Source organism: Mixophyes fleayi, chromosome 9, assembly GCF_038048845.1.
Source record: "Mixophyes fleayi isolate aMixFle1 chromosome 9, aMixFle1.hap1, whole genome shotgun sequence".
Lineage (NCBI taxonomy): Eukaryota > Metazoa > Chordata > Amphibia > Anura > Limnodynastidae > Mixophyes > Mixophyes fleayi.
Genome location: NC_134410.1, coordinates 2,026,699 through 2,047,363, shown reverse-complemented (window position 1 = coordinate 2,047,363; position 20,665 = coordinate 2,026,699). Strand labels below are relative to the sequence as shown.

The 20,665-nt window shown below is 42.0% G+C and overlaps 1 long non-coding RNA gene across 1 annotated transcript; it reads left to right on the top strand.

Moving 5' to 3' along the window:
- The first annotated feature begins 385 nt into the window (after window positions 1–385).
- On the top strand, window positions 386–15,077 carry LOC142101787 (uncharacterized). Its single transcript, XR_012679148.1, has 2 exons — window positions 386–539; window positions 14,279–15,077. It is a non-coding gene; the product is annotated as an uncharacterized LOC142101787 (long non-coding RNA).
- The last annotated feature ends 5,588 nt before the right edge of the window (window positions 15,078–20,665 follow it).

Genomic DNA, 20,665 nt, shown 5'->3' with positions numbered 1-20,665 from the left:
TATATATATATATATATATATATATATATATACACACTGAATATATTGTCCTGTTTATTTTCCCCTGACATGCAATAAAGACATGAATCTGTTTCTCTCAGTTTCTCTTTTCTACGTATAAAACGTATAAAGTTTCTTAGCTGTTTTCTATGAAGGTAGGTTTTATCTTTTGTATAATTCGTGCGCGGTAAGTGACACTGTAGATATAAAACACTTGTTAAATACCTTTCACAGTCCCCTCAGTTAAAAAATGACCTTTCGTTGCATAATAGACGAGCTAAGCGAGCTGCCTAATTATATTTGCACTTATAGAACAGTGCATCAGGACTCTTATTGGTTTGGAAATTCCATTAAATATATTGCAAGAGCTCCTAGGTTAAGCTTGATTTAAATTAGCATATATTTTCATCTGTTTAGCAGAAATAAAAGAAGGCGAGCGTGGAAGAGAAAGTCATTAAGGCATTAGTTTGTGTAAGAAGCCAGGACTGCCGAAGGTGCAGGAATTGTCCTGGAAATAGAGAATATCTGGAGAACACAAGGTGAGCTGCAGAACTGACTGATTTTCCTGCAATGCTGAGAAATGATTTTCTGCCATCTGACAAAATTCACTTTGTAAATAATATTCCGCATTATGTAGGTTAATGTCACAGTCTTGCTGCGCCTCCGTGTTAATGTCTGCTCATTTCCTGCTGTAGGTTAATATAAAGGTTGATGTGTCTTTGGGATGTGGGTCTGTTTATAGAAGAGAAATGTAGATTATGTGGGAAGATGTAATTAGGGATTTCATATTATTTACCTGCAGATTACAGCGACATATACGGGCTCCCAAGTTACTATATAATAAGTGTCTTATATTTATACACTATTACTACCTAACACGCGGTTTGAAATCCTTCTCCACAATATCTGTTTAATGCTTTGTTTTATATATGTGTATGGTTTTTGTGGCTTTTGATGTGTAATAACTTTGTTTACCCAGAAGTAACACAATGCACTGATTACAACCACAGCTGTAAATATAAAGTCCTGAGATGCAAATTAATATTTACAGACTGGGGAATCGTTATTTATAGAATACAGAGGAGAAGTTTGGACATCACTGTCTGGAGTATTGTGTATTCAGTGGTTGTGTGTTTATCACACTGATGCAGTGATTGTGTGTTTGTTACACAGATGCAGTGATTGTGTGTTTATCACACTGATGTAGTGGTTGTGTGTTTATCACACATATATAATGGTTTTGTGTTTATCACACTGATGCAGTGATTGTGTGTTTATCACACTGATGCAGTGATTGTGTGTTTATCACACAGATGCAGTGATTGTGTGTTTATCACACTGATGCAGTGATTGTGTGTTTCTTACACAGATGCAGTGGTTGTGTGTTTATCACACAGATATAGTGGTTGTGTGTTTATCACACTGATGTAGTGGTTGTGTGTTTATCACACAGATGTAGTGGTTGTGTGTAGTGTGCATGTTGTGCAATAATGTAGATGCTTCCTCTAGGATAGAAGAATTGTGTCATTGCTGCTCTATAATAAACTGTTTGAGATGCCCTCCAGGTCTTATTCCATTTGCTGCAATAATGGGAAGTTTTCAGATATTTCTGAATATTCTGTAAGGGACAATCTGACTACAGGCTCTCCCTGTCATCTGTTACCCTTCTCTGAGTCCAGAGGGTGTGTTTAATACATATTTACATATATGTATACATGTTAGGATCCCCATGTGAAGGTGAGGTTGTGAAGTGCTCATTTGTGTTCTTCCCAGTGAGACTGCTGGAGCATTAAATGAAAGTTTTCTGCCTCAGGCAGAATTCTCAGGTCAAAAGGTGTCAGCAATGGACTCAGCTCCTGAGAGCGGCCATCACTGCACCCCCCGTCTGACCCCTGTACCCCCCATTATAAGGTATAATACTTCCTCTGCACTGTGGGAACTTTTCCAGCTTTCCTCACATTGTTTGTAGTTCCCCCAGATTAAATCTTTGTCTAATCCCAGTTTAGTGTTGTATAGATGTGATACTGACTCCTGATTCCTTGCTGAGTACTGAAAGCTCTTTAGGTCCTGTAATTGTTGCAGTATTTCAGAGATTCTTATAATGGCTAAATAGGCTCATTTTGTGTCATAGTTCAAGCTGTGTGATTGAGACATTAAACCTCTTTCTTGTACAGCTGCCTATAGACCTGATAAAAGGTAAGTATCTGTAGCAAATGTATGAATGTATAGGATCTCCATAATTGGGTATTTATATATATATATATATATATATATATATATATATATACTTTTTTCTATAACTGAATTTCAAATTTACAATTTTCTGTTGTTTATTAATTTTTTGCACTGACTCTCTCCCCATCTCTTGCAGTCACTCCCAGCCTCTCCTCTATCTCTTGCAGTGACTCCCAGTCTATCCCCATCTCTTACAGTGACTCTCAGTCTCTCCCCATCTCTTGCAGTGACCCTCAGGGCTAGATTTTCTAAGCTGAGAGTTTGAAAAAGTGGGGATGTTGCCTATAGCAACCAATCAGATTCTAGCTTTCATTTATTTAGTACATTCTACAAAATGACAGCTAGAATCTGATTGGTTGCTATAGGCAACATCCCCACTTTTTCAAACCCGCAGCTTAGTAAATCTAGCCCTCAGTCTCTCCCCATCTCTTGCAGTGACTCTCAGTCACTCCCCCATCTCTTGCAGTGACTCTCAGTCTCTACTCCATCTCTTGCAGTGACTCTTAGTCAGTGCCCTATCTATTGCAGTGACTCTCAGTCTCTCCCCATCTATTGCAGTGACCCTCAGTCTCTCCCCATCTCTTGCAGTGACTCTCAGTCTCTCCCCATCTCTTGCAGTGACTCTCAGTCTCTACCTATCTCTTGCAGTGACCCTCAGTCTCTCCCCATCTCTTGCAGTGACTCTCAGTCTCTCCCCATCTATTGCAGTGACCCTCAGTCTTTCCCCATCTCTTGCAGTGACCCTCAGTCTCTCCCCATCTCTTGCAGTGACTCTCAGTCTCTCCCCATCTCTTGCAGTGACCATCAGTCTCTCCTCATCTCTTTCCCTGACCATCAGTCTCTCCCCATCTCTTGCAGTGACTCTCAGTCTCTACCTATCTCTTGCAGTGACTCTCAGTCTCTCCCCATCTCTCGCAGTGACTCTCAGTCTCTACCTATCTCTTGCAGTGACCCTCAGTCTCTCCCCATCTCAAGCAGTGACCCTCATTCTCTCCCCATCTCTTGCAGTGACCCTCAGTCTCTCCCCATCTCTTGCAGTGACTCTCAGTCTCTCCCCATCTCTTGCAGTGACACTCAGTCACTCCCCCATCTCTTGCAGTGACCCTCAGTCTCTCCCCATCTCTTGCAGTGACTCTCAGTCAGTGCCCTATCTATTGCAGTGACTCTCAGTCTCTCCCCATCTATTACAGTGACCCTCAGTCTCTCCTCATCTCTTGCAGTGACCCTCAGTCTCTCCCCATCTCTTGCAGTGACTCTCAGTCTCTACCTATCTCTTGCAGTGACCCTCAGTCTCTCCCCATCTCTTGCAGTGACTCTCAGTCTCTCCCCATCTCTTGCAGTGACCCTCACTCTCTCCCCATCTCTTGCAGTGACACTCAGTCTCTCCTCTATCTCTTTCCCTGACCCTCAGTCTCTCCCCATCTCTTGCAGTGACTCTCAGTCTCTACCTATCTCTTGCAGTGACCCTCAGTCTCTCCCCAACTCTTGCAGTGATGCTCAGTCTCTACCTATGTCTTGCAGTTACCCTCAGTCTCTTCCCATCTCTTGCAGTGACCCTCAGTCTCTCCCCATCTCTTGCAGTGATCCTCAGTCTCTCCCCATCTCTTGCAGTGACTCTCAGTCTCTCCCCATCTCTTGCAGTGATTCTCAGTCACTCCACCATCTCTTGCAGTGACCCTCAGTCTCTCCCCATCTCTTGAAGTGACCCTCAGTCTCTCCCCATCTCTTTCAGTGACTCTCAGTCTCTCCCCATCTCTTGCAGTGACCCTCACTCTCTCCCCATCTCTTGCAATGACCCTCAGTATCTCCCCATCTCTTTCAGTGACCCTCAGTCTCTCCCCAACTCTTGCAGTGACGCTCAGTCTCTACCTATCTCTTGCAGTGACCCTCAGTCTCTACCTATCTCTTGCAGTGACCCTCAGTCTCTCCCCATCTCTTGCAGTGATCCTCAGTCTCTCCCCATCTCTTGCAGTGACTCTCAGTCACTCCCCCATCTCTTGCAGTGACCCTCAGTCTCTCCCCATCTCTTGCAGTGACCCTCAGTCTCTCCCCATCTCTTGCAGTGACTCTCAGTCACTCCTCTATTTCTTGCAGTGACCCTCAGTCTCTCCCCATCTCTTGCAGTGACCCTCAGTCTCTCACCATCTCTTCCAGTGACCCTCAGTCTCTCCCCATCTCTCGCAGTGACCCTCAGTCTCTCACCATCTCTTTCAGTGACTCTCAGTCTCTCCCCATCTCTTGCAGTGACCCTCAGTCTCTCCCCATCTCTTGCAGTGACCCTCAGTCTCTCACCATCTCTTCCAGTGACCCTCAGTCTCTCCCCATCTCTCGCAGTGACCCTCAGTCTCTCACCATCTCTTTCAGTGACTCTCAGTCTCTCCCCATCTCTTGCAGTGACCCTCAGTCTCTCCCCATCTCTTGCAGTGACCCTCATTCTCTCCCCATCTCTTGCAGTGACCCTCAGTCTCTCCCCATCTCTTGCAGTGACTCTCAGTCTCTCCCCATCTCTTGCAGTGACACTCAGTCACTCCCCCATCTCTTGCAGTGACCCTCAGTCTCTCCCCATCTCTTGCAGTGACTCTCAGTCAGTGCCCTATCTATTGCAGTGACTCTCAGTCTCTCCCCATCTATTACAGTGACCCTCAGTCTCTCCTCATCTCTTGCAGTGACCCTCAGTCTCTCCCCATCTCTTGCAGTGACTCTCAGTCTCTACCTATCTCTTGCAGTGACCCTCAGTCTCTCCCCATCTCTTGCAGTGACTCTCAGTCTCTCCCCATCTCTTGCAGTGACCCTCACTCTCTCCCCATCTCTTGCAGTGACACTCAGTCTCTCCTCTATCTCTTTCCCTGACCCTCAGTCTCTCCCCATCTCTTGCAGTGACTCTCAGTCTCTACCTATCTCTTGCAGTGACCCTCAGTCTCTCCCCAACTCTTGCAGTGACGCTCAGTCTCTACCTATGTCTTGCAGTGACCCTCAGTCTCTTCCCATCTCTTGCAGTGACCCTCAGTCTCTCCCCATCTCTTGCAGTGATCCTCAGTCTCTCCCCATCTCTTGCAGTGACTCTCAGTCTCTCCCCATCTCTTGCAGTGATTCTCAGTCACTCCACCATCTCTTGCAGTGACCCTCAGTCTCTCCCCATCTCTTGAAATGACCCTCAGTCTCTCCCCATCTCTTTCAGTGACTCTCAGTCTCTCCCCATCTCTTGCAGTGACTCTCAGTCTCTCCCCATCTCTTGCAGTGACCCTCACTCTCTCCCCATCTCTTGCAATGACCCTCAGTATCTCCCCATCTCTTGCAGTGACCCTCAGTCTCTCCCCAACTCTTGCAGTGACGCTCAGTCTCTACCTATCTCTTGCAGTGACCCTCAGTCTCTACCTATCTCTTGCAGTGACCCTCAGTCTCTCCCCATCTCTTGCAGTGACCCTCAGTCTCTCCCCATCTCTTGCAGTGACTCTCAGTCACTCCCCCATCTCTTGCAGTGACCCTCAGTCTCTCCCCATCTCTTGCAGTGACCCTCAGTCTCTCCCCATCTCTTGCAGTGACTCTCAGTCACTCCTCTATTTCTTGCAGTGACCCTCAGTCTCTCCCCATCTCTTGCAGTGACCCTCAGTCTCTCACCATCTCTTCCAGTGACCCTCACTCTCTCCCCATCTCTCGCAGTGACCCTCAGTCTCTCACCATCTCTTTCAGTGACTCTCAGTCTCTCCCCATCTCTTGCAGTGACCCTCAGTCTCTCCCCATCTCTTGCAGTGACCCTCAGTCTCTCACCATCTCTTCCAGTGACCCTCAGTCTCTCCCCATCTCTCGCAGTGACCCTCAGTCTCTCACCATCTCTTTCAGTGACTCTCAGTCTCTCCCCATCTCTTGCAGTGACCCTCAGTCTCTCCCCATCTCTTGCAGTGACCCTCAGTCTCTCCCCATCTCTTGCAGTGACCCTCAGTCTCTCCTTATCTCTTGCAGTGACCCTAAGTCTCTCCCCATCTCTTGCAGTGACTCTCAGTCTCTCCATCTCTTGCAGTGACTCTCAGTCTCTCCATCTCTTGCAGTGACTCTCAGTCTCCCCTTCTCTTGCAGTGACTCTCAGTCTCTCCCCATCTCTTGCAGTGACCCTCAGTCTCTCCATCTCTTGCAGTGACTCTCAGTCTCTCCCCATCTCTTGCAGTGACCCCCAGTCTCTCCCCATCTCTTGCTGTGACCCTCAGTCTCTCCCCATCTCTTGCAGTGACCCTCAGTCTCTCCTCATCTCTTGCAGTGACCCTCAGTCTCTCCATCTCTTGCAGTGACTCTCAGTCTCTCTCCATCTCTTGCAGTGACTCTCAGTCTCCCCATCTCTTGCAGTGACCCTCAGTCTCTCCCCATCTCTTGCAGTGACCCTCAGTCTCTCCTCATCTCTTGCAGTGACCCTCAGTCTCTCCATCTCTTGCAGTGACTCTCAGTCTCTCTCCATCTCTTGCAGTGACCCGCAGTCTCTCCATCTCTTGCAGTGACTCTCAGTCTCTCCATCCCTTGCAGTGACCCTCAGTCTTTCCCCATCTCTTGCAGTGACTCTCAGTCTCTGCCCATCTCTTGCAGTGACTCTCAGTCTCTCCCCATCTCTTGCAGTGACTCTCAGTCTCTCCCCATCTCTTGCAGTGACTCTCAGTCTCTCCCCATCTCTTGCAGTGACTCTCAGTCTCTCCCCATCTCTTGCAGTGACCCTCAGTCTCTGCCCATCTCTTGCAGTGACCCTCAGTCTCTCCCCATCTCTTGCAGTGACCCTCAGTCTCTGCCCATCTCTTGCAGTGACTCTCAGTCTCTCCCCATCTCTTGCAGTGACTCTCAGTCTCTCCCCATCTCTTGCAGTGACTCTCAGTCTCTCCCCATCTCTTGCAGTGACCCTCAGTCTCTGCCCATCTCTTGCAGTGACCCTCAGTCTCTCCCCATCTCTTGCAGTGACCCTCAGTCTCTGCCCATCTCTTGCAGTGACCCTCAGTCTCTCCCCATCTCTTGCAGTGACCCTCAGTCTCTCCCCATCTCTTGCAGTGACCCTCAGTCTCTCCCCATCTCTTGCAGTGACCCTCAGTCTCTCCCCATCTCTTGCAGTGACTCTCAGTCTCTCCCCATCTCTTGCAGTGACTCTCAGTCTCTACCTATCTCTTGCAGTGACTCTTAGTCTCTCCCCATCTCTTGCAGTGACTCTCAGTCTATCCCCATCTCTTGCAGTGACCCTCAGTCTCTCCCCATCTCTTGCAGTGACTCTCAGTCTCTCCCCATCTCTTGCAGTGACTCTCAGTCTCTCACCATCTCTTGCAGTGACCCTCAGTCTCTCCCCATCTCTTGCAGTGACTCTCAGTCTCTCCCCATCTCTTGCAGTGACCCTCAGTCTCTCCCCATCTCTTGCAGTGACTCTCAGTCTCTCTCCATCTCTTGCAGTGACCCTCAGTCTCTCCCCCATTTCTTGCAGTGACCCTCAGTCTCTCCCCATCTCTTGCAGTGACTCTCAGTATCTCCCCCATCTCTTGCAGTGACCCTCAGTCTCTCCCCATCTCTTGCAGTGACTCTCAGTCTCTCCCCATCTCTTGCAGTGACTCTCAGTCTCTCCCCATCTCTCGCAGTGACCCTCAGTCTCTGCCCATCTCTTGCAGTGACTCTCAGTCTATCCCCATCTCTTGCAGTGACCCTCAGTCTCTCCCCATCTCTTGCAGTGACTCTCAGTCTCTCCCCATCTCTTGCAGTGACTCTCAGTCTCTCCCCATCTCTTGCAGTGACCCTCAGTCTCTCCCCATCTCTTGCAGTGACTCTCAGTCTCTCCCCATCTCTTGCAGTGACCCTCAGTCTCTTCCCATCTCTTGCAGTGACTCTCAGTCTCTCTCCATCTCTTGCAGTGACCCTCAGTCTCTCCCCCATTTCTTGCAGTGACCCTCAGTCTCTCCCCATCTCTTGCAGTGACTCTCAGTATCTCCCCCATCTCTTGCAGTGACCCTCAGTCTCTCCCCATCTCTTGCAGTGACTCTCAGTCTCTCCCCATCTCTTGCAGTGACTCTCAGTCTCTCCCCATCTCTCGCAGTGACCCTCAGTCTCTGCCCATCTCTTGCAGTGACTCTCAGTCTCTCCCCATCTCTTGCAGTGACTCTCAGTCTCTCTCCATCTCTTCCAGTGACCCTAAGTCTCTGCCCATCTCTTGCAGTGACCCTCAGTCTCTCCCCATCTCTTGCAGTTAATCTCAGTCTCTCCCCATCTCTTCCAGTGACCCTAAGTCTCTGCCCATCTCTTGCAGTGACTCTCAGTCTCCCCATCTCTTGCAGGGAGTCTCAGTCTCTGCCCATCTCTTGCAGTGACTCTCAGTCTCTACTCCATCTCTTGCAGTGACCCTCAGTCTCTCCCCATCTCTTGCAGTGACCCTCAGTCTCTACTCCATCTCTTGCAGTGACTCTCAGTCTCCCCATCTCTTGCAGGGAGTCTCAGTCTCTGCCCATCTCTTGCAGTGACTCTCAGTCTCCCCATCTCTTGCAGGGAGTCTCAGTCTCTCTTCATCTCTTGCAGGGAGTCTCAGTCTCTGGCCATCTCTTGCAGTGACTCTCAGTATCTTCCCATCTCTTGCAGTGACTCTCAGTCTCCCTATAAGTAGCTGTAAGAGGTTTCTATTGCTGGTCGCTGTCAGTCTTACTTCCCTAGTGTAACAGATGCGGTTCTCTCTGCTGATTGCCTTTATTCAGACTCACATTTTTCTCCCCATGATCTGGGTTTCCATAGAGAGAGGGATAAAGGGGGGACCATGGCCACAAATCCCCTGCCCTGCACAGAATAAAAGAAGCTTCTTTTCAATAGACGACCCCGTCTGGACACGGGAGAAAGAACTCGCCGGAGACACTGTTGCAAGAAAAATATCGCACATTTTCTTTTGCTGAATAAAAAAAACTTATGTTCGAAACTCCACCATTCAGGATAATATAATTCTGTGCTGAGACTTTCTTCCAACCCGGGGCCGGGGGCTTTTGGCCATTGGAAGAAAGCTGGAGTCTGGTATTTAGATATTAACATTAATATATAGGTGTTAACTTCAGTTTATTGACAGAAACTATATATTAATTGCAATGGCCAGAAACAGCAATAGTTCCTATAGACAAACTGCAGAACAACGATTCTAACGTACGTTATTATAATATAATATCTATGCAGAGTGATTACGGGTTTGTGTCTTGTGTGTCTTTTGCAGAAAGGCTGCAGGCTGATTGTGTGTAATTGTTTCATACAGCCGGGAACGCTGTCACTCCTGTCACTCAGTGTGGTGACATCTATTCAGGGACCTTCACCTCTTGTCCAAGTGCACCATGGATGCAGGACACAAGGGGATGGCTGGGGAAGATCTGCACACACAGAAAGCCGGAGACAGCTGACAATACAGAGAGTGGCCCTGATACAATGAGAGGGTGAGACTGCAGTTATTGAGACAGCTGCAGGTCCCATGTAATGCTATATTAATATAATACATCTATGTCCAGCACTTATATATCAGGAGACGGGCGAGCTCTCACATTTATAAGTTGATGCAATAAATTGACACTTTAGAAATGCTTCTACTGTTGCTGTCTGTAAAGCTTAAAATGCAGATTAATGGCACCGTTTGTGAAATGGGTTTGGATTCACCGGTAATGAAACTTTTCAAAATATCGGTATCAACTGATCTATGTTAAGTGTCACCTTTTACTTTGTATCTTTGTGAACATTAAATGTTGGTAAGAAGTTTATGTAAAGTGTCGTCTGATACTTTGTATCTATGAAAATTAAATATTGGTGAGAACTATGTAAAGTGTTGTCTGATACTTTGTATCTTTGTGAAAATCATCACATATGTGTCCTCACCATTACGCATTATATTCTATAGCCGGAACGTGTATCTAATTGTACAGTGTTAATAGCACGAATAATATTCATAATTAATAATTGCCACTGATTTGGCTGTGGACAGACACATAATTCAGCGATTTGTTCTGTTTAAATGAGATAAGAGAAGAATTGTTCTGTTTATACCGAATTACGAGCAATATGTTTCTGGTTATAAGATGACAAATGACTCTCTCCTGGTTAATCAGAAGCAATGAATTTCTCATGTCCTCCCACCCCCTTCCTTAATATATCACGTGGCTGCCCCCACCCCTCTCACACATTATCCCCCCCTCCAAACCCCATAACTTGTGCACCCTACTTCTAAAATTCATAAACCTTTAGATTAAATATGTAGGTACATATTATATAGTTGTAGATTTAGTAAGTTTGTGTCTTGTTGAATACAGAAGAAACAAATATTAATGATAGGATTGTACATACTGGGGGTCTGTGTGCAGGATGGGGGGAGTAAAATTAACTCACCGACAATTAATCAACCATGACAGCCAGGAATTAGACATGTTCAAAACTTCAGTCTAGGACCTCTAATATTTCGATATTATTATATAGGTTATTAATATATACTTATTTATAGTCGTACAGTATGCATATATAACTTATTATATGAGGCTAATATATGGTAATGAATGCAGTACGGATATATATAGTTATATAAATGGGGAATATTTATAGTGATAAAGTATATATATATATATATATATATATATATATATATATATATATATATATATATATATATATACACACACACTTTATACATAATCCTCAAATATAAAATAAATAAATATATATATATATATATATATATATATATATATATAAATATATGGATTATGTATAGAAATAGAAGGAGAAACACACACACACACACACACACACACACACACACACACACACACACACACACACACACATTATGGATATATAATTTATCACTGAAGCTGCTCAATGATAATACAATATATATTAAAAGTTAAGGTTTTTATGGTAATACAGTATGGATGGATATATTAATATTTGATGCTTAATTACAGGAATGATGTATGGATTTAAAACTTATTATATGAGGCTAATCTATGATAATACAGAATATATTAAAATTAAGGTTTTTTTAAATAGTAATACAGTATGGATGCAAACAGTGATAAATGAGACTTATGTTTTAGTAATATAGTATGGTTATATAACTTATTATATGAGGTTTATTTATTATAATACATTATATATTAAAGTTGAGTTTTAGTATCACAGTATAATTGTATACAGTTATACATGAGAACTATTTTTAGTAATGTAGTATAGATGTATAACTTATTATATGAGGCTTATCTATGGTAATACAATATGCATGTATATAGTTATGTATGAGACTTATTTATTGCAATAGGGATAAATAAGTTATTATATGAGGCTAATCTATGATAATACGTTATATATTAAAATTAAGGTTTTTTTAAATAGTAATACAGTATGGATGCAAACAGTGATAAATGAGACTTATGTTTTAGTAATATAGTATGGTTATATAACTTATTATATGAGGTTTATTTATTATAATACATTATATATTAAAGTTGAGTTTTAGTATTACAGTATAATTGTATACAGTTATACATGAGAACTATTTTTAGAAATGTAGTATAGATGTATAACTTATTATATGAGGCTTATCTATGGTAATAAATTATGGTAATATGTTAATATATGAGACTTATTGATAGTGATATAGTATGGATATGTAAGTTATTATATGAGTATAATCTATAGTAATACATTATGGCTGTATATAGATATATAGTAAGCTAATTTATGGTAATCGAGTTTGGATGTATATTAATATATGAGGCTTCTGTACATAATGCAGTATGGCTCTAAAACTTATTATATAAGGGCAATTTATGGAAATACAATTTAAATATATAAGTGATGGGACTTGTTCAAATTAATACTGAATATAAGTACATGTATATTAATATATGATATTTTTACAGTCATATAATAGGGATATACAATTTATTATATGAGGCTAATCTATGGTAATAAAATATGGATGTATAGAGTAACATATGAGGTTGATTTATAGTAATACAGTATGGATACATAACTTATTATATGACTTTAAGCAATGGTAATACAGTATGGATGTGTATAGTTATATATGAGGCTGATTTATAATAATCTTTTATGGATGCATAATGTATTACATGAGGCTAATCTATGGTAATAGAATAGGAATATAGTTTAAAATATATGGCGTATACATAAATATGTACCTTTTATTATATTAGTCTAAAATATGGTAATTCAGAATGGCTGTATATTGTTAAATTTAATTTATGGTAATATAATACTGATACATATGTTTATATATGGGGATTATTCATGGAAATACAATATGACTGATTATGTAATAATAGTTGAGTATTAATTAGAGTAATACCATATTGATGTATATTATTATATTATCTTATATAATTCAGTATAGAATTATAATTTATATGAAGCTCTTCTATGGTAATAGAGTATGTATGTATATAGTTATATAAATATATATCACAGTTTATTGTAAATAGTAATTTATGGAATTATTTGAAGTAAGACAATATCTATCTATCTAACTATCTATCTATCTATCTATCTATCTATCTATCTATCTATCTATCTATCTATCTATCTATTTGTAATTGTTTAATAGGATACAAATGTATCTTTATGAACATACAATGTTTATTAATAGTAATACTGTATTGATGTAAAAGTACTGCATTTATATAGGAGTCATACTTATGGTGATACAGTTAGGCTATATATATATATATACAATAATACAGCATATATGTATGTGTTAATATTTAAGGCTTAAGGCTGTCCTATTTGAGAAACAGTTATGGTTATGTAGTGTAGATATATAATATATGAGGGTTACTTTGGGTAATACAATATGGATATGTTTGTATAGTAATACAATGTAGATGAACATGAGATGTGGGTTACTTGAAGTGAAGTTTCCTAGAAGATATCGTCAGTTGCATTAACTGAAACATTCAGCAAAGTGTTTGTCTTAAAATGAGTTAAGTCATTTATTAAACAACTGTAGAGCTCTAACTATTCTAACCCCAAATACTCTCTCTCTCTCTCGCCTATATATTTATCACATCATATAATATATATATATATACAGCACAGTCACTTTATCCATCACATCATATAATATATTGTTTTATGACCTGACCACGAGTTAATAAAATAAAAATATAAAATGTATAAATGATTCCTCACCCAGATATGACTTGTTTTAACATGTGAACTCAAATAGTACAAGTAACGATGGGGGTTAATTTAACTATGCTGACACAGTTAAATTAGATTTCCCATTACATTGCATACATATACTGTATGTGAGTGCTAGTTGTCTGCTGTTATTCTTTTATAGTTTAATAACTGTTTTGCAACTTTATTGCAAGTCCCTTTATTACATTTCTTTTATACCTTAAGCATTAAACTCAATTTAATAACATTCTGTCCTTGTGTTTAAAGGAATTCATGTGCTAGATATCTTAGTTTTATAGATGCTACCTAGCTAAAATACCAGGCATTGTCTGGTCTTCAATAACTCTGAGTAAATTAAGTGTTGGTTGTAATGGGACAAAATTAATTTAGAAGGGAATAACTTCCACCACGTGTTAGCTTTGGGTTCAAATGTCAGTGGTGGCAGTATTGGACAATTCATAGTGAATTTGAGGTATAATAACGGGTGCTTTAATCATTTTTAGACAGACCAGATGAGCTGTTGTGAGTTACCTTTTGTCCACATGCATGTCACACAAGCACAGGTGAGTGCTGGGATGTGACAAATTGGGGGAGACGCTTGTGGGACACTTTATTTAACAACTTAAGTGAATAATGTCTGTGTGATTCTTGTGAGAGGGAAGACAGACTAATTCCCCAAAGACAGAATTCAATGCTTATAATATTCTAAGACATATAAGTGCAAACTGTTTTCCCTTCCTCTGTTTTTCATCCTTTATTTTGGGGCTCAATGTGTGCAAAGGTGGGAGCCACTGCCTATGTACCTTGTGCAATGTGAGGACAGAGGAATTCCAAGCATTGTCAAAAGCAAAGATCAATTAATAGAGATCCTCTTGTTTTCTTGTAGGAGGATTGTGCCAGGGGGGGGCAGAGCCCTGCAGCAGAGAATGGCTGTGGCAGTGGAGTTGGCAGAGTGCACAGGACTGTTGTTTTTCGAGGACTCTTACAGTTCATGGACATATTCTTTTAGGACTGTGGATATTACAACAAAGATGCAGCTTTTACAACAGTATCAAGAGGGTCAACCTGCCATGCAGGCGGCAGAGTACCCAGGGTACGTGAAGGATGGGTAAGGGGTGGTGACCCTGCCTTATCTGAAGAGGAAGCCAGACTCGCTGACAAATACAACATTACTAAGGCGTCCACAGGATTCCCTGGATAGGGGGTGTGCTGGAGTAGCACCCCAATACCCCTCTACAACTTCACCAGCTGTTTCTTTTTCCTAGAGGTTGGGTACAAAGCCAAATTTAGGAGGCACCAGCTAGTGTTTTGTTTGTAACAAAGTGAGGCTCATCAGTACCACCTGTCTTGAGAAGAAGACGCCTATACCCACCATTATGGAGATACCTTCCCTAATTTCTTCCCCACTAGTCCCAGAGAAGAGCCCAAAGACACGGTGGGTGACAAGGTAACTGTGGGGCTGAGAGACACAGGCATAGCTGGTGCCCTAGTGCTTTCAGCGCTTGTGAGTTCAGAGGAAATCATTCTGGGGAAGACTATTTCTGTAACTGGGGTGTACCTAGGGGTGGTGGGAGGGGGTTGTGAGAATTAGGGGTTTCTGACAATATTTCTACAAATGTTTTGCTGCGTACTGATTAATATATCTCTGATGATGATGTTATTAATCCAGCGGTGTTCGAATCTAATCATGCTCTTCCACAGTTCTTAATTAGGGGTAAAATATGACTGAGAGGGAGGGCAGAGGGAAACATTTACCTCTCTGTTTCTGAAGCAACAATGTCCAACACTGTGGTAGATGATTTGGAGTCCCACATAGATAAGTCTGAAGGGGAGGAGGGTGGTATCTCAATTAGCCCCAAACAGAAGAAGTTCACAGGGGTCAGGAGAGCGACCCCAGCCTTAACCCTTTCCATCCAAAGGACTGTGTGGTCAGCAATCTGACTAAGCCGGATGGAGGGTCCCACTTAAGTGAGTGCAAGAGGGAGAACCATGTTTTCTCGGCTAGCCCCCATGAGGAGCCCCTCTTGGTAAATGTGAGAGGTTCACAGTGGAGTTACCCCAGTCTCAGCCTGGTACATAGAAAGGAAGGGGTATTAAAGGTGGTGGGTGACAATGAGAGGGAACTGTCTAACTGGGACACTGGCCAGACACAGAGGGTGGATGGTTCTGTCTCTGAATTACCAGAGTCCAGAACTTCAGGACTGATCAGAGGGGGACTCAGGGAGTGCTGAATATACTGAGTTTTCAGGAAGAGATACAGGTAATACCAACACTGTCACTCACAGGGCAGCCCAGCGAGTTGCAACAGACCAAACAGGGCCACGTAACCTACCAAGCGGTTCGGGTGCAGAGACCCTGAGCAGTACCAATCCAAGGTTAAAGTCTTTCCAAGTGATGGGCCTAGATCCGAGAATCCTGGTTAGGGGTCAGTGGGAGCAGGATATCTGTAAACCAAAGATTTCACTTGTCTACCTAATGCTCTGTCAAGAGATAGACTCCAGGTATGTGATAGGTCACTGTGGGAGGCTCAGGTTTAGACCCAGGACGGAGAGCAGCACTATGAATGTAAACCAAAGTGTGCATGGATCTCATATCACAGAGAGGGAAAATGATTCTGGTGGGGGCACCAACTCGCCCAATTACACTGTCCAGCCCCAGAAGGGCAATGAGCAAGACTATGTTGATGGGATATTGCATCAAAATAGAAGTATTTTGCCAAGTGGGCATGGAAACCGTCTTACATGTGTCCCATTTCCGTGTCACCTCGTTAAAATGGGAGCTGTTGCGATTATGACGTAATAACGAGTTAATAAAATAAGAATATAAAATATATAAATCATTGCCCACCCAGATATGATTTTTTTCTAACATGTGAACTCACAGTTTGCGCAAAAATCCCCCCAGGCCATGAAAAAAACCCATGAAAAACTGTTATCCATTGTCAGATCTAAGGCGATCAATCTTCTATTGAATTTCTGTCCGAGTTTCGTGCTTTCCCTGGCAAACGGATTACAAGCATATGTGTGAGTACTAGTTTTCTGTTGCCATTTCATTTATTTAAGAACTGTTTTGCAAATTTACTGTATGCCATTATATTTTTTTATACCTTAAGCATTGTAACATTTTCATCATATTAAGCTCCCCTTAATAATGCTCTGTTTTTGTGTTCTCAAAGGATTCTCATGCTAGATAGCTTGGTTATTAAAAATCTACATAACTGAAATGCAGGGGATTGTTTGGTTTACTATAACTCTGGTTAATTTAAGTTTGATTGTAGAGGGATATATTCGGGGAGAGCCAAAGAGCTTCTGTAAAACGTTAGCTTTGGAATCAAATCTTGGTGGTTGCAGTATTGGACAATTTAAAGTGAGGTATAATCAAAGGGGGATTGTAATCACTCTTAGACAGGCCAAGTGTTTTTTTTATGATTAACCCTTTGTCATACACATCTCGCAGGCTCAGGTGAGTGCTGTATGTAACACAATATATAACACAATCACTGAATGATTAACATCAAAATATATACATACGTACAGCACAGCCATTGTGTCCATCACATGATATAACATATATATATACAGACCAAGATTGCTGCTTGGCACCCAGGGGCAAGCTGGGTTGGGGGGCAGGGGGAGCATCTGCCCCCAGGGCCGGTCCCAAGTGGGCTACCTCAGGCTGGGTCACTGGGCCATCTGCATTTTTTTCCTTTAAAATGTACCTAATAGTCGGCGGAATCAAGTCTTCACCTCCTGGGCTAAAATTTGCCAGCCCTCCGCTGTTGGCAGCCATGGCCCGGCATTCTTCCAGATTCACCTTAGCTCTGCTCAAGTAAAGGTAACTCTACATCTGTCCTCTACTGCCATGGCTTTGGCCATGCCAGGCCTTGGGCATCCTCTGCAGCCAGGAACCCAGAGCATTGCCCGCTTTCAGCTTGATGAGCTGCCAATAGAGAGTTATCTGTCCTTCTAGGCCGCAGATACTGTCTAGGTCGGCAAACCAGCTCCCTACTCATTCATCTTCCTCTTTGCTCACCAGTTCCACCTATCGCTTAAACTCATTAAATGTATATTTTTAATCTTGGATTATCACTAACTTTAATTGTATCTTAATTCTCTCATCTCTTATACCAGCTATAAGCTGATGTACCAAAAGCTAATCTGCTTCTTCATCTCGCATATGTTCCATTGGTCTCTGGTTGCGCAAATAAACATCTGGGGCCTGATTCATTAAGGATCTTAAATGAAGAGGTATCTTATTTCAGTCTCCTGGACAAAACCATGTTACAATGCAAGGGGTGCAAACTAGTTTTCTGTTTTGCACATAAGTTAAATACTGACTGTTTATTCATGTTTCTGGAATGTGACTCTGAGTTTCTTAAATATGTGTTCGGCCATGTCCTTGTGTTCTGGACTCCGATGAGTCAGTTCCTTAAAAGTGGTGCATCCTTATTGGTCCTAATTGATTGTACATGTGAAAAACATTTTTCATGTTAGACACAAATTCATTCAGGTCATAGGTTTGCATCCATGGGGCTCTGAAATAATAAGGTGCAGTGATTGGTGTGATGCTTGTTTTGACTTGTCCAGCGCTGGTGCACCTTGATTCAATCTCACTTTGTGTGGTCATCTTGAGTTGGCTAGAGAATCTGAACTTTTTTTTATCCTGTTCGTTACGCCAAATGAGTCATGTTGTGGACCTTGGTGGAGCAAGGTAGTTCACTGTTCCGAGGGGCACCAGTAACATCTCCAGAGAGTGTGTGGCCAACTCCTAGGCAGAGAACTCTCTAAAACCTTAGTTAAGTTACTATAAAAATATACTCAGTTTTCTCATATTATCCAATAAAAAAAATCTAACAGCAATCCATACAATATGAACAATCAAACAGTTTATGATCTTTGGTAAGTGTACTGTACAAATCTTTGAATGTTGTGACTGCCCTCTCTGGGAGGTGTATCTCAACCCGCTTCTTCAGGTACTGGATCAGTCTAAGGTGTCACCATGTTCCTGTATCTCTCTGTAGTTGCTCTCTTAACTTTCCCAAAGATTCCTAAACTTTTCAGCTCTCTTCCCTTTTTTTCCTACTAAATCCTGTCAGTTCTCTTTATTTCTCTGCAGCAGATTCCTGTCAGCTCTCTCTCCATCTGCAACTGCCACTCTCTGCTCTGCTGATCATCAGATGTTCATGTGGCAACGCAGACAGCAATGTTTCAAACTACACAACTATACTGCAAACAGTCAATTTCTAAATGGAACATCTGACATGTTTAGAACATTAACGTCAAACACTATTACATTATTTAAAACTCTTATGCAATTTTTGTCATTTCTTTTTATTCTAACATCCTTATACACTTACACTTATTTATAGAGCAGTCCAGAGCACTGCATGGGTATGTATGAATGTGCTGCTGTAAGTGAGATGGATTTCTACTTACTGACTTTCTTTTCATACATCTCTTCGAGGGACGTGGAGACGAGGTACGAAATGAAATGTGTACGTAGCTTGTTGACACACTTCATTATGAACCGTGACAATCATTTTATAAACCCCTCCTACATCAGTGCAACACAGAGTGGAAGATGAGTGATGATTGGCACTTGCTTATTGAGGTGGGTGGAGCTTTATAATGATGTCATGACCACACCCACCTTGTAGCAGGTAAGTGCTTCCTGTAAGAACTACCTGCTGCCTCCGGAGTTCTTGTCTTGCAATTCATAGGCAAATATGTGTTGAACTCTATAGCAATATTGTCATTGACTATAGAACTCCAAATACTCCCTCAAAGTCTCCTCTTCTATCTGAATCATCAGTTTTATTAGATTATAGTGTAGATCACATTATACCAGTGGACCCTGATTCTGGCAGTTTCAGGACTACTTCAAGTTTTTTAACATGTTACTGACTGTGGAGCGTTAATTATTACACACACACCCTCCCCCTATAAACCAGTCACCTCCCTGCTCAGTTCACTTACCCCCTCACCGGGTCAGATTCTTAGCGGTGTGCTTGGGTAAGCCAGCGATCGCTCATGTACAGTTAACTTAAGAGCTCATATTTAGACTTTTCACTGCATTTAAAATATGATTTATTGTAGGTATATAACATGTTTTAATGCCTTTTATTGCCATAGTGAGACCTTGATAACAGAACATTTATTGCGGTGATACAAATATCACAGCGATACTCTTTAACTATGCTTCCCTAACACCAGCGTTAGCCCCTTTGATGAATTGGGTGAAACGAGCTCTATTGCAGATGAAAATAAACATTGATAAGTTTGCACAGACATTTACACCCATATATATTTATTTTATATAGTATATATACAGATTTTGTTTTGTTGGTACAATGTGAGCACATCCGTCTTGCACCCCAGTTTTGTACTTGGTGAGTACAGAGGATCAATGTCCTTTTCCACAGTCTATGGTACTCAGATCTGAGGGGGTAGAAGTGAAGGTTTGGCGACACTGCAGAGACTATAAGAACGGAGATCAAGGGGTTAAATGTATCAAGCTGAGAGTTTTCCGGCGGGTTTGAAAAACCAATCAGATACTAGCTATCATTTATTTAGTGCATTCTACAAAATGACAGCTAGAATCTGATTGGTTGCTATAGGCAACATCTCCACTTTTCAAACCCGCCGGCAACTCTCAGCTTGATACATTTACCCCCAAATATTTTTTGTTAGTTTCATCTCTTTTTCCATTTACACAATTAGGAGACGTGAAGGGAATGAGCCGTTATTGTCTATCTAGATCTACCAGGTTTACTAAACTCTGGTTGTATTAAAACTTTCTTATAAAGCCTGACGGAATATACAGAGATCTTCATCACTACAAACCAGGATCCTCTATTTCTTTATACACACTTTCTAATTCTATACATAAGACATCATATAGCTACATCTCCAGGTTCCTTAATATTTAATTTATTTTCATGCCATTTATTCAATTTCTTTGAGGTGAGCTGGGGCTGTTTCAAAGTATTTCATTTATAGTGTTCGTTCAGCCTGGTCGTCCTCGTTGCCTCTGTGCTTCTAGTATCTGTATTTATTTGGTTACATTGTATCTGTTTAGATTCTATTTTCCCGCAGGGTCTCACTTGTCACATTACTCCTCACCTGCCCATAAATTAATACAGGAAGTGGACACTATCAAATGCCAACCTCAACATATCAGCATTGGGTGATCTTCTCCTGTCTGTCAGGTGTCAGATTTTGGGGGCTCTCTCTAGACCCGTTCTATCCTCAGCTTTCCCTCTGCAATATGTTTT